The sequence below is a fragment of the Phoca vitulina genome, unplaced genomic scaffold, assembly GCF_004348235.1.
Source record: "Phoca vitulina isolate PV1807 unplaced genomic scaffold, GSC_HSeal_1.0 scaffold7, whole genome shotgun sequence".
Lineage (NCBI taxonomy): Eukaryota > Metazoa > Chordata > Mammalia > Carnivora > Phocidae > Phoca > Phoca vitulina.
The window spans coordinates 40,244,078-40,253,012 of NW_022589710.1; positions in this window are offsets into that span (position 1 = coordinate 40,244,078).

The following is an 8,935-nucleotide window of genomic DNA, read 5'->3' on the forward strand; positions in this document are numbered from 1 at the left end:
CAAGATGCCTTGAAGGAGACAGAGAGGAAGGGGTCAGCAAGAACACAGAGCCTGGACCACATGGTGTCGTGAAAGTCAAAGGTATGAAGTTTCAAAGTGAGGGGAGTCAGCAGCATCAGATGTATCAGGAAAATAAGGCCTAACAGTATTCTTTGCATATGATCATTGAAAATTCACTAGTGTTCTTTGCCTGTGGAATTTTAGTAGTGTGGCCAAAGCTGTGAATTTAAGAGACACTAGGCAGTGAATGAGGGACAACAGTGAATATAGAAGGGATAGAAGGGGGGGAAAAAAAAAAAAATATATATATATATATATATATATATATGGCATTCCTAGAGAGGGTCCAAAGAGGAATTTTTTTTTTTTTAATAGGAGAAACTTGAGCTATTTGTAGTCTGAGAGGAAGGATTCAGTTGAGAGGAAAGAATTCAAAATGAAAGCAAGAGAAAAGTGAGAGATGGCATAGTTCTTGAGGAGACAGGACCATGTGGATTCAAGAACACGGGCTAAAGTGTGGGCCAATAAGAGGAAAGCGGGGGGTGCCTGGCCGGCTTTGTCAGTAGAGCATCCGACTCTTGATCTCGGGGTTGTGAGTTCAAGCCATGTTGGATGGACAGATTATTTAAAAATAAAATCTTAGTGCTTGGGTGGCTCAGTTGTTAAGCGTCTGCCTTTGGCTCAGGTCATGATCCTAGGGTCCTGGGATCGAGCCCCCACATCGGGCTCCCTGCTCAGCGGGAAGCCTGCTTCTCCCTCTCCCTCTGCCTGCCGCTCCCCTTGCTTGTGCTCTCTCTCTCTCTCTCTGTCAAATAAATAAAAATTAAAATCTTTAAAAAATAAAATAAAATAAAATCTTAAAAAAAAAGAGAGAGGAAAGGCCCTGGTGCTCTGAGAGGGGGAGGTGTTCCGAGGATGGGCGTGGGTGTCCATAAGTGAATAGGAAGAGGGTCTTAGGTGTCTCAATAGGGAGGAGTCCCCAAGGGATGGACCAAAGGTGATGAATTGACTAGTCTTTCCATCCAGGACTCACTAGTGGCCATCACACTGGTGATACTAGTCCCATATAACACCACCTTCTATAGAGAGAACAGAATTACTAAACGGGTTAATTTTTTAGGGATACTAAGTTATATGCATGTTTATAATATCCATTCTTTTTTTTTTCAGTTGGGGTATAACATACAGGGGCGCCTGGCTGGCTCAGTCAGTGGAGCGTGTAACTCTTGATCTCGGAGTTATGAGTTTGAGCCCCACACTGGGTGTAGAGATTCCTAAAAAAAAATGAAATCTTAAAAAAAAATGGGGTATAACATAGAGTAAAACACATTCCCCAAGGGTGCTAATGTTCCGCATACAGCTCAATGAAATTGCTCCTGGGTTTACACCCAGGAAACTACTACCCACACATCAAGATAAAACATTTTCAGCACCTCAGGTTTCTCATGCCCCCTCCCAATCTATACTCACAATCAACATAGGAAACCATTATTCTGACTTCCTACTGCCGATAATTGTTCTTACTCGTTTTTGAACTTCATATAAATGGAATCACACAGTACGTACACTTTGGTTTCTGGATTTTTCACTCAATTTGATGTCTATGAGATTAGTTTATGTTGTGGCTTGTATCAGTAGTTAATTTGTTTTTGTTTTTCTGTTTTTGCTGTGTAGTATTTCATTGTGTAAGTATATCCTAAGTAATTTATCCACTCTCTTATTGATGGGCACTTGCCTTGTTTCCAGTTTGGACCTACTATGAATAAAGTTCCAGTTTGGACCTGCCATGAATACTCTTTTTTTGATTTTTTTTTTAAGTAGGCGCCACACCCAGCATGGAGCCCAAGTTGGGGCTTGAACTCATGACCCCGAGATCAAGACCTGAGGTGAGATCAGGAGTCAGACGCTTAACTGACTGAGCCACCCAGGCGTCCCTGCCATGAACATTTTTATGTGCATTTTGGTAAACATATGCATTCATTTCTCTTGGATATATACCTAAGAATGGAATTATTGGGTCATAGGGTGGGTTTATGTTCACTTTTAGTAGATATTGCCAAAAACTTTTTCAAATGGGCTGTAACAATTGACTCTCCAGCAGCAGGTGTGGGAAATCCAGTTGCTCCACATCCTCCTACCACCAGGTATTCTCAATTTTTTTTTTAATTTCAGCCATTACAGTGGGTGAGGAGGGTCTCTTTTTATGGGTTTAATCTTGCCACAGGCTTATCAACCTTTTGAATAAAAAACTTCCATTCCCACTGCCATTCACTTTAATAGCAATTGATTGTTGAGGTATTAACTGCTTGAGCGGCACCTGGATGGCCCAGTCAGTTAAGCATCTAACTCTTGATCTCACCTCAGGTCTTGATCTACAGGGTCGTGAGTTCAAGCCCCGTGCTGGGGCTTGAGATAAGGGACAATGACATGCATATGATATCAATTTCACCAAATTAATTCATTCAATATTTAGCAAGCAATTTCTCTATGCCCAGCACCATACTGGATAAAGATGCAAGAGTGGTCATGTCCTTCTTAGAATAGACAGTAGATGCTTAATAAATTTCCGTGAATGATTGTTTGGAAAGGCTGTTTGGGCCCCCATGGGAGCTGTTTTGTTTGGGCTTGTTTTGGTGGGAAGCCGGAACATGTCCATTTCATATGACTTTTCAATTAAAAGTTTAAGAGAAAACAGCTCTTGAAAAACAAAACAAAATCCCTGGAGTCATGTGGGCTGCCAAAATGGAGTGAGGTAAGGTCATGAAAGAAAATGGGAGGATTCATCTGCGAAGCAGTCCTGATTGCGCTGTTGCCCCTTTTCCATTCATCCTCTGCATTTCTCTGGGTGCAATAACAAAGGAACCAAGACTGTGGGCAGAGTTCTTGCCATTCTACAGGCCAGTGGGCAGGAACGGAGGCTCAAGAAGTTTGCTCAAGTCAAGGCAGGGAAGACAACATTGATGCCCCTTCAGGCTCCAGTCAGGCCTTTCCCTGGAGCTGCTCGAGGAAGGGAGATCTCCTGACTCACCAGCAGCAGGCTCTGAAACTAGCCTAATCTACCACCAGCACGGCAGGCAGCTCTTTCTGCCCCAAGCCAGTCGGGAATGAGTCACCCAGAAAGCCATAGGTGCTTTGCTATTGAAAGAACCTGGCTCTGGAGTAGATGACCCAGTTTCCTTAGAAAGAAGGAGGAATTCTCAGGTCTATGAGTTCTGGGAGTACTTACTGGGTACCCACTCTGTGCCAGGCAGGGTGCTAGGAGACACACAGAAGAGCCCTATTCCTCCCAAACCTTCTGGTCTAGCTGGGACCAAACAATGGGCTTCCTCCCCTGGCATTCACTATCTAACAGATACTTACTGACAGGCACAGGCCGAGAGAATAGAAATGAATTGGACTGCCACATGAGGTGACATCAGGAGTGTAGAGTGCCAGCCTCGTGCCTGGCATGCAGCAGACCAACCACTTAGATGCTCAGAAGTTCCTTTTCTTTCCCTACTATGGCCTTGTAAGTCCCCATGGGGAAACACAGAAAAAGTAGGATCTGCAAGATTCTGGAAACTAAAAGTACCCTGGACCTCCCAGCCCAAAGATCTGGGGGTTTCCTTCATCGTGTCCTGAATCTCTAACCCTCCCACCTAATGGTAATAGGCTCCTTCTCGGCTCTTCCTAAGAGACCTAAGGGCATGGTGGTATCTGTAGAAGGCTAAAAGGAGGGAGGGAAAATCACCATGGTTTCTTGGGTTTCTAGCTCAGTTGGTCAGAGACCTTAGTTTTGTTGCCAGTCCCAGTAGCAATTTAATTCATGATCGCTTTTTCTTCTGAACTCCCATAGACACCGTTTTTGACTGAGATAACTTCCTCTGCTTTATTGTGTTCCTTTGTCCACATTTTCTTTCCTACTGTCCCTCTCTGGTCTTATCCCTCTTCTTTCCCCCACACAGCCTAACGCAGGGCCTAGAACACCATAGGTGGTCCAGTTCAATCTTTGCTGAATGAAAAATGGCATTAGGCACATTCTATCTCTGTGCCTCAGTTTCCCTCATCAAGCTGTGGGAGGCCCTGGAAGGCCAGTCCTTTGACATAGTCCATGTAAGTATCTCCTAGGTCTTCTGACCACCCAAGAGGTTAGTGCTGGAGACACTGACTTGGCCATCTTGCTCACATGCCTCAGCCAGCAGCTCTCAGCCCTCACCAGGCCCACGTCTCCGCCACCAGTGAAAGGCTGTTTGCCTCTAGGCCAGTTCCTGCCCCTCCCACCACAGGCTGCTCCCGGGAGGAGAGAACACGGTCAGTTTCCCTCTTGCCGGGTCTCTGGTGAAGGACTGGCCTGGAGCAGGCAGAAGTTTTTGGTTCCCGTGCTCTGCCCAGTTCTCCGGCTTTGGGTGTCAGGTGATGGAACATCTGGCCTCTCTGGGGCCCTCTTTCTCATCTTTTCGCATATATCTCTACCCCAAATTCCAGGGGTCAAATCCAAGCAGGGCCCTCAGAAATCTCCAGCTCAGAGTTTCCCTGAGGTCAGCTCCGAGTGCAGAGATAGTCCTGCCTGATAGCTGCCCCACCTGACTCCAAGGAGGGCTGCGAGCTCGCCCCCGGCTAGCTCTACTTCCCAGCAAATACCAGAGCAGAACACCCAAATCACAGCTGGGACATTCCTGTTGAGTAAGACACTCCTCTGCCCCGTTTTAGGAGCTGGCCGGCCGACTCCAGGCCCGGGGAATGAGTCGCTGCAGGGGAGCCCGATTAACCTCAGCTTCCCCCTCTTAGCAGCTGGGTCCCCCTGGTCTTCAGAAGCTCAACCCTAGAGGCCTGCCCAGGGCACTTCCTAGAAGTGATAGAATATCTTCGTGGGGGGTGGGGGTGCACTGGCTGGCTCAGTCAGAGGACCATGCGACTCTTGATCTCGGGGTCATGAGTTCAAGCCCCATGTCGCATGTAGAGATTACTTAAATAAATAAAACTTAAAAAAAAAAAAAAATCTTCTGGAGGTCAGGTGTCCTTATCTGGCTGGCAGGATAACCATCAGAGAAAGATCCTTGGGATCAGGGGACCTGTGCTCCCTGGGTCCGTTTATTCACCTGCACAGTAAGAGGGCTTGGTGGTCGTTAAGCCCTGAGCCCTGTCCTAAGAACATCCTTCTCAGGCTCCTCTCTGCCACCAATGACAAGAGGGTTTGAGTCTTCTGAATCCCTGCTTCTCAATCTTCTCAATCTTGAATATAAGCAAGTTCCTCTATAAAGGATACAAGTTCTCACAAAGTTACTTAATTTTTGTTTTCATGTTTCTCAAATGTTTACGAACATAAAACTCGGCACACACTTCTTAGGGTTTTAAGTTTTTTACAATTAAAATCAAAACAAGCTTACAAATTCCTGTCTACAAGAAACTATGAAACCAGTAAGACTCAAAGAAGCCATGTTAATTTGAATGTGACTGTTGCTATTTGGCGAAATGCACCTGCTACCCCCAGGGAGACAGAGGCTGCCGGGCGACTGTGATCGAGCAGGTGGACGCCCGGCATCACCACCTACCAGGCAGTGACTCGGTTCTCCTACTACTTTCTCAGTTTGAACCACTGCAGGGCACCATTTAACCTTCACTTGGTGGGAACACACTATAATGCGTTAAGTTCCCTTCTGCTGTGTTCTCATTATCACTCAACAATTAAAGGTTTTGTTTTTGTTTTTGTTTTAAGTTCTTTTTAATCTTTTTGCCAACAGGATCCTTCTCTCAAGTTTCAATATCCTGGGGCGGGGGATGGGCAAAATAGGTGAAGGGGAGGATGAGGTACACACTTCCAGTTATAAAATAAATAAATCACAAGGATGAAAAGTCCAGCATAGGGAATATAGTCAATAATACTGTAGTAACTTTGTGTGGTGACAGATGGTAGCTCCACTTACCATGGTGAGTACATAGTAACGTGTGTAATTGTCGAGTCGCTACGTCGTATGCCTGAAACTAATACAAGATTATATGTACACTATACTTCAGTTAAAAATTTTTTAAATTTTGGGGTGCCTTTCAGCCTCAGTTGGTAGAGCGTGCTACTCTTGATCTCAGGGTCATGAGTTTGCGCCCCACGTTGGAGGTAGAGTTTACTTAGAAAAAAAAATTTTTTTAAAGATTTTATTTATTTGACACAGAGAGAGAACACAAGCAGGGCGAGCAGCAGAGGGAGAGGGAGAAGCAGGCTCTCCGCCGAGCAGAGAGCCCAACGCAGGGCTCAATCCCAGCACCACGGGATCATGACCTGAGCCAAAGGCAGATGCTTAATCGACTGAACCACCCAGGTGCCCTGAAAAAAATTTTTTTAATCTAAAAAAAGTTTCAATGTCCTTATCTATAAAAGAAGGAGTATCACTGGGGCATCTGGGTGGCTCAGTCGGTCAAGCATCCGACTCTTGATTTCGGCTCAGGTCATGATCTCATGGCTGGAGGGATGGATCCCCACCTCGGGCTCCATGCTCAGCAGGCAGTCTGCTTGAGATTCTTTCCTCTGTGCGCCCCGCACTGCCGGCCCACGCACAAGCTCTCTCTCTCTCAAATAAATAAATAAATCTTTAAAAAAAGAGAGAGAGAGAAGGAGAATCACCTTGATTCTACCTACTTCCCAGGATGACTGTGAACATTCATTCATTCATCCTATCATTATTTATTGAGTACCTACTATGTTCTGGGCACACAGGGTGTAGCAGTGACCAAAATGGACAAAAATCCCTGCCCTGTGGAGCTGATATTCCAGTAGGGGAGACTGATAATAAGATAAATGAGGAAAATAGTATGATAGTATGAAGGAAAAAAAAACAAAGCAGGGAAGGGAACAGCGTATAGGGATCTGATAATGTGGGTTTTCCGACATCACCAAGCAATTCCCTGACACCATCGGAGTGTCCAACAATTCAACTCCATTCCGACCCTGTCTACCCGGTGCCAGCAACAGGCCCCCTGGCTAAGTACTCACACCCGCAAGATTTCAGATGCTAATCCCAAGTCCAGGATGTCACCTCCGCTTTGGACTGACTGGCTATAGATCCCAGGTTCCCACAGCCCCCTCCATGGGTTCGATTAATTTGCCAGAGCAGCTCACAAAATTCAGAGACATGGTTTACTTACTAGATGATTGGTTCATTATAAAAGGATATTATTCAGGAACAGCCAGATGGAAGAGATGCCTATGGGGACAGGGTGCCATTCTCCTGGGTTCTCCACATGTTCACCAACCCAGAAGCTTTCCAAACCCCATCCTTTTTTGGGGTTTTATGGAGGATTCATTACATAGGCATGACTGATTAAACCATTGCCCACTGGCAGTTGATCCAACCTCCGATCCCTCCCCTCTCCCCAAAGGTCAGGGGGATGGGACTGAAGGTTCTAACCCTTCCATCACATGGTTGGCTCCCCCGGCAACCAGCACCACTCAGTGCTTTCCAAAAATCACCTCATTTACATAAACTCCAGTGTTATTGAAGGGGTTCAATAAGAGCACCTTCGTTGCTCTTATCACATAGGAAATTTCAAGGGTTTTAGGAACTTAGTGCCAGAAATGAGCACAAAGGCCAATATATATTTCTTATTATAAATCACAATATCAGGGCACCTGGCTGGCTCAGTCAGAAAACCATGTGACTCTTGATCTCGGGGTCGTGAGTTCAAGCCCCACATTGGGTGTAGAGATTACTTAAAAAAATAATAATAATAACCTTAAAAAAAAAATCACAATATCTCAGTGGAGAAGTAGAGGGAGGTTACATTTTTAAAATGGCATGTTCAGGGGAGGTTTCATTGAGTAGGTAACACTTAAGACCTAAATGAGATGGAGGAAGCTAAAGCATTTTGAGGAACCGCCAGGACATCAGGTGTCTATTGTGGAATAACACATAGCAGACGCGCACGCGCACGCGGAAAAGTACAATGCAAATGTGGGTATAATAGATACCCATTGTTTCACTGCCCAGCAACCATTTCCCCTCCTGGCAACTGAACCCTGACTTTCCTCTAGGGAGGCACCTCCCTTGCCCCAGGCCCCATCCTGCTGGTTGGGTGGCCCCACCTCTAACCACCAGGGCGGGGCAAATGATGGGACTGGCCAATCAGAGCACAGCAATTGGTTTAGGAATGGGCTTGGGACCCAATCAGAATGAATGACGCACCCTTGGGGGAGAGAGACACAGTCTCCTCCCCTGGAGATCCTAGCAGTAAGGATGATAGGAGCCTGGAGCTTTCAGGAGCCACCACACGGAACCTGAGGAAAAAAGCCAATGCAGAGGAAGACAGATCTAAGGGCTGAAAAGAAACTGAATCCTGGAGACATATTTTGATCCCCTGCATCAAGTGGTACCTACTTCAGAACGTCTCAATTTATGTGCACCAATGAATTCCCTGTTTTGTTTTGTTGCATAAGCTGGTGTATTTTTTTTTTTTTGAAGATTTTTTTTTTTTTTTTTTTTTATTTGAGAGAGAGAATGAGATAGAGAGAGAGCATGAGAGGGGGAAGGGTCAGAGGGAGAAGCAGACTCCCTGCTGAGCAGGGAGCCCGATGCGGGACTCGATCCCGGGACTCCAGGATCATGACCCGAGCCGAAGGCAGTCGCTTAACCAACTGAGCCACCCAGGTGCCCCTAAGCTGGTGTATTAGTTACCTATTGCGGTACAGTCAATTACTGCAAGATGTGGTGACTGAAAAGAACATCTCTCATCTCACTTTCTGTAGGTCAGGGATTTGGGAGCGCTCTTAGCTGAATGGTTCTGGCTCAGAGTCTCTCAGAGGATTTCAGTCTGGGCATTAGCAAGGACTCTGAAGGCCTGACTGGGCCTGAAGGATATGGTTTCCCAATGGCTCCAAGTGGGGCTGGTGGCGGGAGCCCTCAGCTCCTTGTCATGTGGGCTCTCTGGAGGCTGATCGCGTGTCCTCACAACATGGCAGCTGACTCCC